Here is a 13,182-nt window from a genome sequence, read left to right as displayed (position 1 = left end):
AAGGAGGCCTGTAGGATTTCAAAAGAGAACAATTTTTCTCATCAGTTCTCAGAGTCGTCGAGTCCATGATGCCGACTCGGCGAGTCGAGTCGGGATTGCTCGAATTCCTTTCAATTTCTTCTTCTGTTTGCACCTTATTGGGTTTGTTCTGAATAGAGGTCAAAGGAATGAAAATTTTGTCAGAATTAGTGGTTATCACATTTAGATGAGCCATTTTTGGATCTTGTTCGGTATTGCTAGGAAGTTCACCAAGTGTTCTTTGATTGATTTGTTGTGCAAGCTGTCCTATCTGCTTTTCAATGTTATAAATGGAGGCTTGCTGATTCCTAAGGAAATTTTGTTGATCTTTCATCATAGCTTGATGATCTTTAAGCATTACTCGTTGCTCCTTCAATTCAATGTCGGTATCATTGTGCCTCTTTTCGGACGCAGCTACAAACCTTGTGAACATCTCTTCCAAATCAGCTCTCTTTTCCATAACTGTTTTTTCCTTTTGATAGAAACCCCGTTCTTTTTGCTTGTATTTCTTCTCCCTTGCCTTCTTGTACTCGTCATACGGGAGCCATTCCTTCTTCAGTTTTTGCCAACTATCATCAAATCCGTCGCCACTTGAATAGAATACTTGAGCTTTCTTGTTTCCATTCTCATCCAAATCACAATATTTAGTAAGATGTGGTCCGTTACAATTCTCACATCTAACCCGAATAGCATGGATTGTTTGATCCATCTTAGTCATCCTCCTATCTAAACTATCTAGTTTAGCCATCATTGTCTCCATGCAATCGTTAGCAATGTTCACCACCCCCTACTTACTTCATTTTGTGGGTTATGATATTCTCTAGAGTGTTTAGAGAACTCCTCAATTAATTCCTTGATCACCGGGGGTGGCTTCTTGGTGAGCGGTCCTTGCGAGTGAAGAAGCTACCTTGTAGTCACATTGACCCCATCATAAAAAATGGGGACTTCTTGTTGGCTATTAAGGTCATGATGTGGGCAATTCCTTAATAGACTCTTGTATCTCTCCCATGCCTCATAAAGGGAATATCCATCTTGTAGTTCAAAGTTGGCAATAGCTTTCTTCAACTTGGCTATCTTTTAAGGTGGGCAAAACTGGTCAATAAATTCTTCCTTCATCTTAGCCCATGTAGTGATGGATCCGGGGGGAAGTGACTTGAGCTAATCCTTAGCAGCACCCTTGAACGTGACGGGAAGCATACAAAGCAGCTGGGTCTCGTGAGGTACATTCGGAACATTAAAATAATCAGCTACATCGTTGACCTCATCCAAATGTTTATAGGCCTCTTCGTGATCTTTACCGTAGAAGGGAATCTCCTTTAGTTGAGCTAGTATGTGACCCTTTAGTTTGAAAGTGGCAGTAACGGGAATTGCGGGTTGCACAAGTCCCGGGCAGGTATCGTCGCGTATTCTCTTCTTCCATTCCCACATGGTAACTTCATCGATGTTAGCCTCGGGATTAGCTAGTTCACCTTCAAAGTCTCTTTCTTCTTCGTATTCGGTTTCGTAGTCGTATTCGAATTCGGCTTCTTTTGGATTATCTTCAATATTCTCTAACTTTCTTTCCTCTCTCTTTCGACTGCTGGTCTCACCTGGCTTCTTGTTCTTTTTCTTCCCAAAAACCGTCTTTAAGTTCGTCAAAGGTGACTTCTGAGGTGTATTAGTGCTTTCCACCTGCTTGCCTTTGTTTTTCCTCAAAGCTGATTCTGGATCTTCAAGCGGAGGAACAAAGGGTGTGTTGGATCCTCTGGTCATGTAAGGCCTGCAAACAAAACAAGAAAAATGCGTAAAAAAACAAAAATAAAATAAAATAAAATACGAAACTGTTTATCAGCGATGGACTCACCGAGTCGCTTCGATTGCACTCGGCGAGTTCAATGCAAAATTGGGAAAAAAACTTTACTAACTTTTAAAATAAGAAAATTATTAAAACTTATCCTAATTACTAAATTACCTAAGGAATAACTTTGTGCAAGATAAATCTAATACAAAGGATCGATAAAACTAGAAATTAAATTAATTTTTGAACCGTTCCCCGGAAACGGCGCCAAAAACTTGATGTGTGTTTAACCAACTAGTTTTATTCCTACTTCCAAATTACAAGTTAATCACACAAAAGGCAGTGGATCTGTCAATTTGTTGTAAGATCTAGTAAGCAGGGTATCGAACTCACGGAACGACAATTAAACTAATTCCTAAAATTATCTAAAAACAAAATAACAAATAATGGTAAAGAGGATTTCTCTAGTTTTACAAGACAAGAAACTTACTACCGATTAAACTAATAACTAACTAACAACTAAGCAAGAAAAGACAAACTAAATTCATTATCTAAAGGGACTTCTGTTTAGGTTTGACTCAATTGATCCTATGGTTGATTTAATGGTAACAACGCAATGGGTTAACCTTTTATTGGCTACCGATTCAAGTGATTAGATTCACATTCGCTATGCTAATCCTTAGAAAATAAACTAATTCAAGCAGTGGCCAGTTGTCTAAATTAATTAATTTCCTAGGTTATCTATTCAGGTTAAATAAGACTTGTAATGGTTAATCAATTTGTCCATTCAATTAACCTCTTATTGTTGGTTTATCAAACAAGCTCACACATTAACTTACCCATTCTCTAATTAATCCTAGATTCATATTCACTAATCCTAGGCACATAATAAAGTGTTCACATAAATCACATGAGGTAAACAATCAAGAGATGTTCATGCAGCCTAATTGTCTTCCTATTAACAAAGAATAGTTATGGTTAATGCATAAGTATCTTTAACAAGCTTAATTCAACAAAATCACCAACTAAAAGTTAATCCTACCATTAATCAAACCATAGTCTCAAAATTGTCTTACCCAAACAGAAGCTAACAAGTTTAGCTCATGATTAAGGCACAAGAAAACATAAAAACGGATTTCAATAACATAAACATGGTTTAAGTACTAAATCTAGTTAAGAGAAATCAAAATATGCCTTAGTTATCCTTCAAAACTTGAATTGGGTTGAATCTTCACATTTCCAGATATCTTTCTTCGTTCTGAATCGCAACTTCTTCTCCTAGGGTTCTCAGAAGTCCCGTCTATCGATCAGGAGGGTTTCTTTTATAGATTCGTCTTGACTCGTCGAGTCCACAACCGACTCGTCGAGTCCCTCATTAAATTCCTGTGTACGGAAAGTCAAGGACTCTCCTACTTCACGAATCTTCGTGGGAACTCGTCGAGTAGACGTCCCTACTTGCCGAGTCCTTTGTGCATTTTTTATTCGTTCTTCTTTTGTTCACTCCAAAGCTTCCCGATAGCTACTCCTGCTTCCTTTTGCTTCCGTGCACTTCTTTTGGACTGAAAAATTCAAACATAATTAAGTACCTATTTGTCCATAATATGCAATTAATTAGCTAATAAATGATAAAACTCTATACTAAATATATGGTTAAACATGCACGTATCAGTAACATCCGGATTTCCAGGTCTGTATTTCTATTATTTATTTTGAGTATAGGAGAGGAACTCGACGATTTGACGCCTAGACTCGTCGAGTTGGATCGGACTGATGACTCAGATTAATGAAGGGACTCGACGATTCGGAAAAGTGGACTCGACGATTCCGTGTTGAGGTCAGAAACCCTAAATCTCCAGGCATGTGCCCTATTTAAGGGACCTTATAGCCCTCATTTGCGGCTACCAGTCCAGAGAGAGAGAAACCCTAGAGAGCTTGAGCGAGTTGTGTGAGAGAGAGCACTATTTTAATCCTTTTTGGTGTGGCTTTGCAAAGTAGAAGGTGTTTCTAGTAAGAGAAGGTCAAGTGGGTTGCTATTTTGTGGTTTTCAAGCTTGGGTCTTCATTGTTGAGGTAATAAAACGACCCCTTCTTTTGTTTTGTATGAGATCATTAAATCTAGGGTTTTCTCTATCCCTTTATTGGCTTGAATTGATGCATATGTTGTCCCTTTGAGTGTTACACTCTAGATCTGGACCTTTAGATGTGCATTGAGCATTATCTATCCTGCTTTATGTTGTTCCATGGAGGAAATAAACCTAGGTTGCCATTTTAGAAGCCATTTCACCAAAAGAAGCCTTGGGTGTGTTGCATAAGTGTCAAGATTTGACCGTTACGTGATTATTGGCCATGGGGAGGTCAGATCTATAGGTTAGAGAAGCAGATTTGACCTCAGAAGGTCATTTGAGTGTTGCTACGAAGGAAACTCGCCGAGTCCATGAGGGAACTCGACGAGTCGAGTCGGGTTGCCCCGCGATTTGTTTCCAGTGGTAACCTATCGAGTGGAAGGATCACTTGACGAGTCGAGTGAGGAATTACGAGGAGTCAGAGGACACGCATGGACTCGCCGAGTCACACGAGTGCACTCGGCGAGTCTGGTCAAAGTTTCACCGTTGACTTGAGTTGACTTTCATTGACTTTTAGGGTTTTGGTCAACATTTGGACTTTTGGGTCAGGCAGGGGTAAGATGGTCTTTTACCCTTCTGTGGGATTGTAGAAAGAGCAACCTAGTCTTTGGGAGCCGTTATTTATTGAGGAAATTGTTTATGTGGTTAGGCGGAGTTTTGATCAGTAGTTCGTGTGCGAGATTATCCGAGTTACCCGAGGTGAGTTTTCTCACTATACTTTATCTAAAGTGGTATCTATGTGCAGGCTGGAGGGTCTTATGTGTTATGTGTATGTTTGAGATTATGTGCATTGTGATATATGTATGCTATGTGTTTTATGGACCGGACCGGAGGGTTCAACGAGATAGACTGGACCGAAGGGTCTAACGAACTATGACCGGACCAGAGGTTCCAACGAGCTACGGGATTGGAGGGTCCCACTGAGACACATCAACCGGATGGTCGTACTGTGATATAGCCTTGAGTGGCATATGTGTTGTATGTGGTATTTTGGGGAACTCACTAAGCAATTATGATACCATGTTATGTGATATGTGTTTCAGGTACCAACGAGAATCTCGGGAAGGTGCCGGCATGAGTCGTACACACTGAGGGATTTTATGTATTTAGATCTTGGGATTTGTTTTATTCGCATAATATGTGAAAGGTTGGATTTTTGGGATCTCTTTATGAATGAAATTATGTGTTTAAAATGACAATTTCTTTTGAAAATTTACGTTGTCACAAGTTGGTATCAGAGCCTTGGTTTGAGGGATTCGAATGCACCTTCGGGCGTATCTGAGGTCAAACTAAGGATTTGAGAAATTTTTCACAATAAAACAATCTTTCTAAAAGAGTAATAGGTTTTGAAACGAGCAGAACAGAGCATTGTGTACGATCAGCCAGCGCCCGAACGATGATTTCCCAAAATACCCTTATAATATGTGATATGAGATATGATATGATATATTATGCATGCTAGAGTAGGCTAGGTGTTCATATTAGGACTATAGTGGCCTGATTTGTGATGCCTTATCCTAGGAGATTACTGCTACTATGAGATGCTTGAGAGTGAGTAGGTAGCAGCGAGGAGCTTACGAGAGGTCTGCTAGAGAGTAGCCTATGCATAGCGAGATTAGAGTGCTTGTGATCTGGGATCCTAGGAGGAGGACATGGGGTGAATACTGATGCGGTTTGGACAGTAGTATTGGGCCCGTACTACTAAAGACACAGGATCAGTGCGCAGTCCAAGTAAGAATCCTTAGGGTACTAGGGAGCAAGTAGGGTTGAGTTATCGAGTGCGAGTACACTCGAGTGAGTCTGTGATATTTTTATGTTGTATTTCAGAGACATCATGGTTGGGCCACGCCACAGACCAGGGACGAGCGGCGTGAGCGACGAGGAGCTTCGTCAGATGATCCACGATGAGATGGCAGTGGCTATCCGCACAGAGATACCGAAGATGTTTGGGTATATCAAGACCACCTTGATTGAGACGTTTGACAAGAGATACGTAATGGTTACCGAGACTGTGGCCGTTGCAGCTATCGCGGTTGTGGCTACTGCTAGACCTCAGGGGGTGACTCGTTGTTGTTTCAAGAGTTCAGCAACACGAAGCCAGCAGAGTTTGATGGAACGCAGGGTCCGATTGCTGCGATGAGATGGATTTCTAATATTGAGGATGTTTTTATACTTGCTCATGTCCGGAGCATTTGAGAGTGCGGTTCACACTAAACTAGCTTCGCTTCGGGGTGAAGGACTGGTGGAAGTTTGTGACGGCGGACTTCTTTACTACAGAGCTTACTGCGGTGACCTGGGAGAGGTTCACCGCGATGTTTCGAGATGAGTATTTCCCCCTGTGGAGAGGGAACGTCTAGCCCAGGAGTTCTTGTCCCTCAAGCAGGGAACTTAGTCTGTGACAGTGATTACGACGATGTTTCATGAAAGGGCGTTGTTTTGCCCTGAGCACGTGTCTACTTAGCAGGCACGTATGAGCCGGTACTTAAGCATACTGAAGAGGGATATTCGTGAGTTTGTGGTGAGCTCGTCATACCAAACATTTGCTGAGCTCCAGGAAAATGTCCGAAAGAGGGAGATTAAGTTGGAGACTCAGGTCAGGGAGGAGGCCGAGTCTCAGAGGACGGACAAGCGATCGACGCAGGCTCAGCCGACAGCCAAGCGGGCATAGCCCACTGATTTGAGATTTGGGGGTCCGAAGGGCCGCACTTGTGGGAAGTGCGGAAAGACTCATGAGGAAGTGTGCAGAGCTGGGGTATGTTACAAGTGTGGGAAGGAGGGGCATTTTGCGACGGATTTCCCCAAGGGATTCTCGGTTTGCTTTCATTGCAACCAGACCGGCCATCGGAAGGCCGAGTGCCAACAGCTACTGCAGGGATCAGCGCAGGGATCTGCACCTACTACCAGGGCTGCCGAGACCCAACCAGTGAAGGCCGAGGCACCAAAGGCTCGCAGGAGAGCCTTCAAGTTGACAACGGAGGAGGTCCACGCAGCGCCCGATGTTGTGGCTGGTATGTACTCATTCATCTATTTATTTTGAGTTTGAGATATTGTGCTTATATTATGATATGCATAGGTACTTTCTTGTGAGTTCTGTACCTTCTTTGGTGTTATTTGACTAGGTTGTGAGTCGGTCTTTTGTGTCGTTAGGTTTTAGTCAGCACATCAGTATCCGTCGAGAGGCATTGATTCGACCTCTACGAGTTTCCATAGCTGACGAGCGAGCAGTGTATGCCACTGATGTGATTCGAGGATGTGTACTCGAGAACTTCGGTGTTGAGTTCCCGATTGATCTGGTCCCAATTGCGATGGGGGATGTATGTGTCATCGTAGGCATGGACTGGTTGAGCAGATTTGGAGCGGTTATCGAATGCGAGCGTCAGCTGGTGACCATTCGAGACTCTAATGGGGGATTTCTTACGGTGCACGACGAGGGTACCCGTTCTCGGTCAGCGTTCTATTCGGCTGCTAGAGCGAGGCATAGTCTACAATAGGGTTGTAGTGGGTTTGTGGCCTATGTGATGGACACACGAATGGACGCGGAGAGGCTGAGTTCGGTTGATGATGTGCCGATTTTGCGAGAGTTCCTGGACGTTTTCCCTAAGGAGTTGTTGGGTGTGCCTCCCGAGAGGCAAGTGGAGTTTCGCATCGATTTAGTTCCGGGAGCGGCGCCTATTGCCAAGGCACCCTATCGCCTTGCACCGCCAGAGATGCAGGAGTTATCCTTGCAGCTTCAGGAGCTGCTGGGGAAGGGGTTTATTCGACCGAGTAATTCGCTGTGGGGAGCACCAATCCTTTTTGTCAAGAAAAAGGATGGTTCACACCCGATGTGCATTTATTATGGAGAGTTGAACAAGTTGACGGTCAAGAACCGTTACCCCTTACCGAGGATCGATGATCTGTTCGATCAGTTGCAGGGAGCATCTTGGTTCTCCAAGATTGATTTGAGTTCTGGATATCATCAGATGAGAGTGTAGGATGAGGATATCCAGAAGACGGCGTTCAGGACTCGTTATGGGCATTACGAGTTCGTGGTGATGCCTTTTGGGCTCACCAATGCACCGGCGATGTTCATGGATCTCATGAACAGGGTTTGCAGGCCGATGTTGGATCGTTCAGTGACCGAGTTCATCGATGGTATATTGGTGTATTCAAGATCCAGAGAACAGCATGAAGAGCATTTGAGAGAGATTCTCGGAGTTTTGAGATCGGAGACGCTTTACGCCAAATTCTCCAAGTGTGATTTTTGGTTACTAGAGGTCCAGTTCTTGGGACATCTCGTCAACCAGAATGGGATTTTGGTCGATCCGAACAAGATGGAGGCTGTGATGAGATGGGAGGTGCCGAGATCCCCCATCGAGATCAGGAGTTTTTTTGGGGTTGGACGACTATTATCGGTGATTTATCAAGGATTTCTCCAAGATTGTCGTTCCTCTCACCAGGTTGACCCGGAAGGGCGTGGCTTTTAGTTGGGGTCCTGAGCAGCAGGCCTCATTCGAGACACTTCGCCAGAGATTATGCGAAGCCCCGTTGTTAGCACTTCTGGAGGGGATGGAGGAGTTTATGGTGTATTGTGATGCATCGATATCGGGGTTGGGTGTGGTGCTGATGTAGAGAGGGCACGTGATAGCATACAAATCGAGGCAGCTGAAGCCTCATGAGACGAGGTATCCCACCCATGATCTGAAGTTGGGGGCAGTGGTGTTCGATCTCAAGATTTGGCGTTACTATTTGTATGGGGTTCGATGTACCATATACACAGACCACAAGAGCTTGAAGTATTTGATGGATCAGCCCAAACTCAATATGCACCAGAGGAGATGGTTGGATGTGGTAAAGGATTATGATTCTGAGATCATGTACCACCCGGGCAAGGATAACGTTGTAGCCGATACCCTGAGCCGTAGGGCGGAGAATGCCCTGATACGAGACATTTGTATGAGGTTGACGGTGATGACTCCGGTATTGGACACCATTCGGGAGGCCCAGGAAGAGACCGAGAGACCGAAGAATCGGAAGAGAGAGTAGGTGATCGGGTAGGTATCTGAGTTCGTCACCGATAACCAAGGGCTTATGGTCTTTCAGGGTCGGATTTGGGTGCCGTTTACGGGCAGGGCTAGCACATTCTGATGGAAGAAGCACACAGGTCGAGGTTCTTGATCCATCCCGGGGACACTAAGATGTATTTGGACCTGAAGAGAGACTATTGGTGGCCCTGTATGAAGAGGGATGTTGCGTGGTTCGTTGAGAAATGCTTGACCTATCGCAGGCTCAAGGCCAAGCACCATTGACTGCACGGAAAGTTGCAGCCACTTGAGGTTCCTAGTGGAAATGGGAACAGGTTTCTATGGACTTTATCACCAAATTGCCAAGGACTGCAAGGGGTGTCGATGCAATTTGGGTGATCGTCAACCGACTGACGAAGAGCGCTCACTTCCTTGCTATCAATGAGAGCTCTTCTGTAGAGAGATTGGCAGAGTTGTATGTGAGGGAGGTGGTATCGAGTCATGGAGTACCGATCTCGATTGTGTCAGATTGATATGTACGTTTCACTTCCAGGTCTGGAAGAAGTTCCATGAGCAGTTGAGCACGAGGTTGCATTTCAGTACCGCTTACCACCCACAGACGGACGGACAGAGTGAGCGGACGATTCAGACGCTCGAGGACATGCTTCGAGCATGTGTGTTGAACTTCGGAAGAATTTGGGACACGTCTTTGCCGTTGGCTAAGTTTTCCTATAAGTACAGCCACCATTAGAGAATTGGTATGCCTCCCTTCGAGTTGTTGTATGGGAGGAGGTGTCGGACTCCCATCTGCTGGGGAGAGGTAGGGCAGCGAGTGATGGGCAGCACTAAGTTAGTGTTTCAGACGACAGAGCAGATACAACAGGTCAGACAGAGGTTGTTAACAGCTTAGAGTCGCCAGAAGAGTTATGCGGATAGGCGGCGGTCCGAGCTTGAGTTTCAGGTGGGAGACTCCGTACTCCTGACGGTATCTCCTTGGAAAGGGGTGATCGGATTCCGAAAGAGGGGCAAGCTAGGACCCCGCTACATTGGTCCTTTCAGGGTGACCGCTAGGGTAGGCAAGGTAGCATACCGTTTGGAGCTACCTGCAGAGTTGAGCCAGATACATGATACCTTCCACCTATCTCAGTTGAGGAAGTACATTGCCGACGAGACAACAGTTTTACCACTAGAGGATATTCAGGTGGATGTGAGCCTGAATTATGTCGAGAGAGCGATCGCAATCCTGGATCGGAAGATCAAGGTTCTAAGGAATAAGGAGTTGCCCTTGGTTCAGGTCCAGTGGCAACATCGGAGAGGGTCCGAGCTGACTTGGGAGCCGGAGTCTGAGATGCGAGAGCAGCATCCTGAGTTGTTTGCAAGGCGATACTTCGAGTGCGAAGTCTGATTCTAGTGGGGGAGAATTGTAACATCCGGATTTCCAGGTCTGTATTTCTATTATTTATTTTGCGTATAGGAGAGGAACTCAACGAGTTGACGCCTAGACTCGTCGAGTTGGATCGCGACTGATGAATCGGATTAATGAAGGGACTTGACGAGTCGGAAAAGTGGACTCAACGAGTCCGCGCTGAGGTCAGAAACCATAATTCTCCGGGCCTGTGCCCTATTTAAGGGACCTTATAGCCCTCATTTGCGGCTACCAGTCCAGAGAGAGAGAAACCATAGAGAGCTTGAGCGAGTTGTATGAGAGAGAGAGAGAGAGCTATTTTGATCCTTTTTGGTGTGGCATTGCAAAGTACAAGGTGTTTCCAGCAAGACAAGGTCAAGGGGGTTGCTATTCTATGGTTTTCAAGCTTGGGTCTTCGTTGTTGAGGTAATAAAACAACCCATTCTTCTATTTTGTATGTGATCATTAAATCTAGGGTTTTCTCTATCCCTTTATTGGCTTGAATTGATGCACATGTTGTCCCTTTAAGTGTTAGACTCTGGATCTGGACCTTTAGAGGTCCAGAGAGCATTATATATCCTGTTTTATGTTGTTCCATGGAGGAAATGAACCTAGGTTGCCATTTTAGAAGCCATTTCACCAAAAGAAGCCTTAGGTGTGTTGCATGGGGAGGTCAGACCTATAGGTTAGAGAAGCAGATTTGACCTCAGAAGGTCATTTGAGCGTTGCTACGAAGGAAACTCGCCGAGTCCATGAGGGAACTCGACGAGTCGAGTCGGGTTGCGCCGCGATTTGTTTCCAGTGGTAACCTAACGAGTGGAAGGATCACTCGACAAGTCGAGTGAGGAATTACGAGGAGTCAGAGGGCATGCATGGACTCGCCGAGTCACACGAGTGCACTCAGCGAGTCTGGTCAAAGTTTGACCGTTGACTTGAGTTGACATTCATTGACTTTTAGGGTTTTGGTCAACATTTGGACTTTTTGGTCAGGGAGGGGTAATTTTACCCATTTGTGGGATTGTAGAAAGAGCAACCTAGTCTTTGGGAGCCATTATTTATTGAGGAAATTGTTTATGTGGTTAGGCGGAGGTTAGATCAGTAGTTCAAGTGCGAGATTATCCGAGTTACCCGAGGTGAGTCTTCTCACTATACTTTACCTATAGTGGTATCTATGTGCAGGCCGGAGAGTCTTATACGTTATGTGTATGTTTGAGATTATGTGCATTGTGATATATGTATGATATGTGTTGAATAGACCGGACCGGAGGGTCCAACGAGATAGACCGGAGCATAGGGTCCAACGAGCTATAACCGGAGCAGAGGGTCCAACGAGCTACGGGACCGGTGGGTCCCGCTGAGACACATCGACCGGAGGGTCGTACTGTGATATAGCCTTGAGTGGCGTATGTGTTAAATATGGTATTTTGGGGAACTCACTAAGCAATTATGTTTACCGTGTTATGTGATATGGGTTTTAGGTACCAGCGAGGATGACGGGAAGGCGCCGGTATGAGTCGTAAACACTGAGGTATTTTATGTATTGAGATCTTGGGATTTGTTTTATTCGGATAATATGTGAAACGTTGGATTTTTCGAATTTCTTTATGAATGAAATTATGTGTTTAAAATGAAAAATTGTTTTGAAAATTTATGTTGTTACACTGATTTGATTAAGAAGTTCATTGTGATGATTGAGAACCAAACAAATTACCGGGTGAAGGCTCTTCGAACTGATAATGGAACAAAATTTAAGAATGCGGTTCTTGATCACTTTTGCGCAGAAAAGGGAATTATGCGTTAATATAGTTCCGTTCGCACACCTAAACAAAACGGTGTTGCTGAATGGAGGAATCGAAGATTGCAAGATGCTACAAGGACGATGCTGTGCGACTCAAAGCTGCCAGTTTTCTTTTGGGTTGAGGTTATCAACATAGCATGTTATGTTCAAAATCGTGTTCAGATCAACAAAGCTTTGATGAAGACTCCGTACGAAATTCTATATGGTCACAAGCCATCGGTTAGCCACTTCCGCGTATTTGGTTACCCTTGCAGCCTTCTTCACCTGGAGCCGAACCCGAAGTTCAATGTCAAAGCTGATGACTGCTATTTTGTGGGGTATGCTGCTCGCACTATGTATAGGGTCTACAACAAAAGAACAAAGCAAATCATAGAATCCTTCGATGTCCGCTGGTTGGAGGAGAATGAAATGGATGCTAGAGTGGGTCCTTATTGGTTGTTCGATTACACATCTTTTTTCAAATCGTTCAATGTGTGTTCAGATAGTTTATCTAGTTCTACTTCTGGTTCAAAGACTATACCTAAAGATGAAGACGAATAAGTTGTTTACAGACCGCCGATAGTGTCTTCTGCAATTCCTACGGTGGAGTCATCTGTTCTAATTACTTGTCCAGAATCTCCAAGTCAACAAAATGCTCTAGATGCTGATGCTACACCTCTTACTCCTGTTGAAAGAGAGTTCATGTCCAGAGATCCTTTCGATGTTACTCAAACTTTTATCGAACTTCTCTTTCCTGAGCAAATTGCTCATGAGTTTGTGGCAAATCCTTCTAGCGAGACAGGTTCGTCTGAAGTGAATCATTCGGCAAATGATGGAGTTATCAACATTCACAATCTTCTTGTTTCAATTAATGACATCAACAAGGAGATACCCTCCCGTAATCAATGCAATCATCCGATCGAAAATGTCATTGGCCAGTTGGGTGATGGTGTTAGAACAAGAAGTCAAAGTGGAGATGTTAATACATGTCTCTATTCTTGCTTTATCTCTCAAATTGAGCCAAAGAACGTTGAAATGGCTTTGAATGAGGCCAGCTGGGTAGATGATATGCACGAACAG

The 13,182-nt window shown here is 44.3% G+C and overlaps 1 non-coding gene across 1 annotated transcript; it reads left to right on the top strand.

Moving 5' to 3' along the window:
• The first annotated feature begins 979 nt into the window (after positions 1-979).
• Positions 980-1,086, top strand: LOC145060831 (small nucleolar RNA R71). Its single transcript, XR_013687014.1, has one exon. It is a non-coding gene; the product is annotated as a small nucleolar RNA R71 (small nucleolar RNA).
• Positions 1,087-13,182: the final 12,096 nt, after the last annotated feature.

This window comes from Lactuca serriola, chromosome 6, assembly GCF_051521515.1.
Source record: "Lactuca serriola cultivar US96UC23 chromosome 6, Lser_US96UC23_V15, whole genome shotgun sequence".
Taxonomy (NCBI): Eukaryota; Viridiplantae; Streptophyta; class Magnoliopsida; order Asterales; family Asteraceae; genus Lactuca; species Lactuca serriola.
This window is presented reverse-complemented; position numbering and strand designations above follow the sequence as displayed.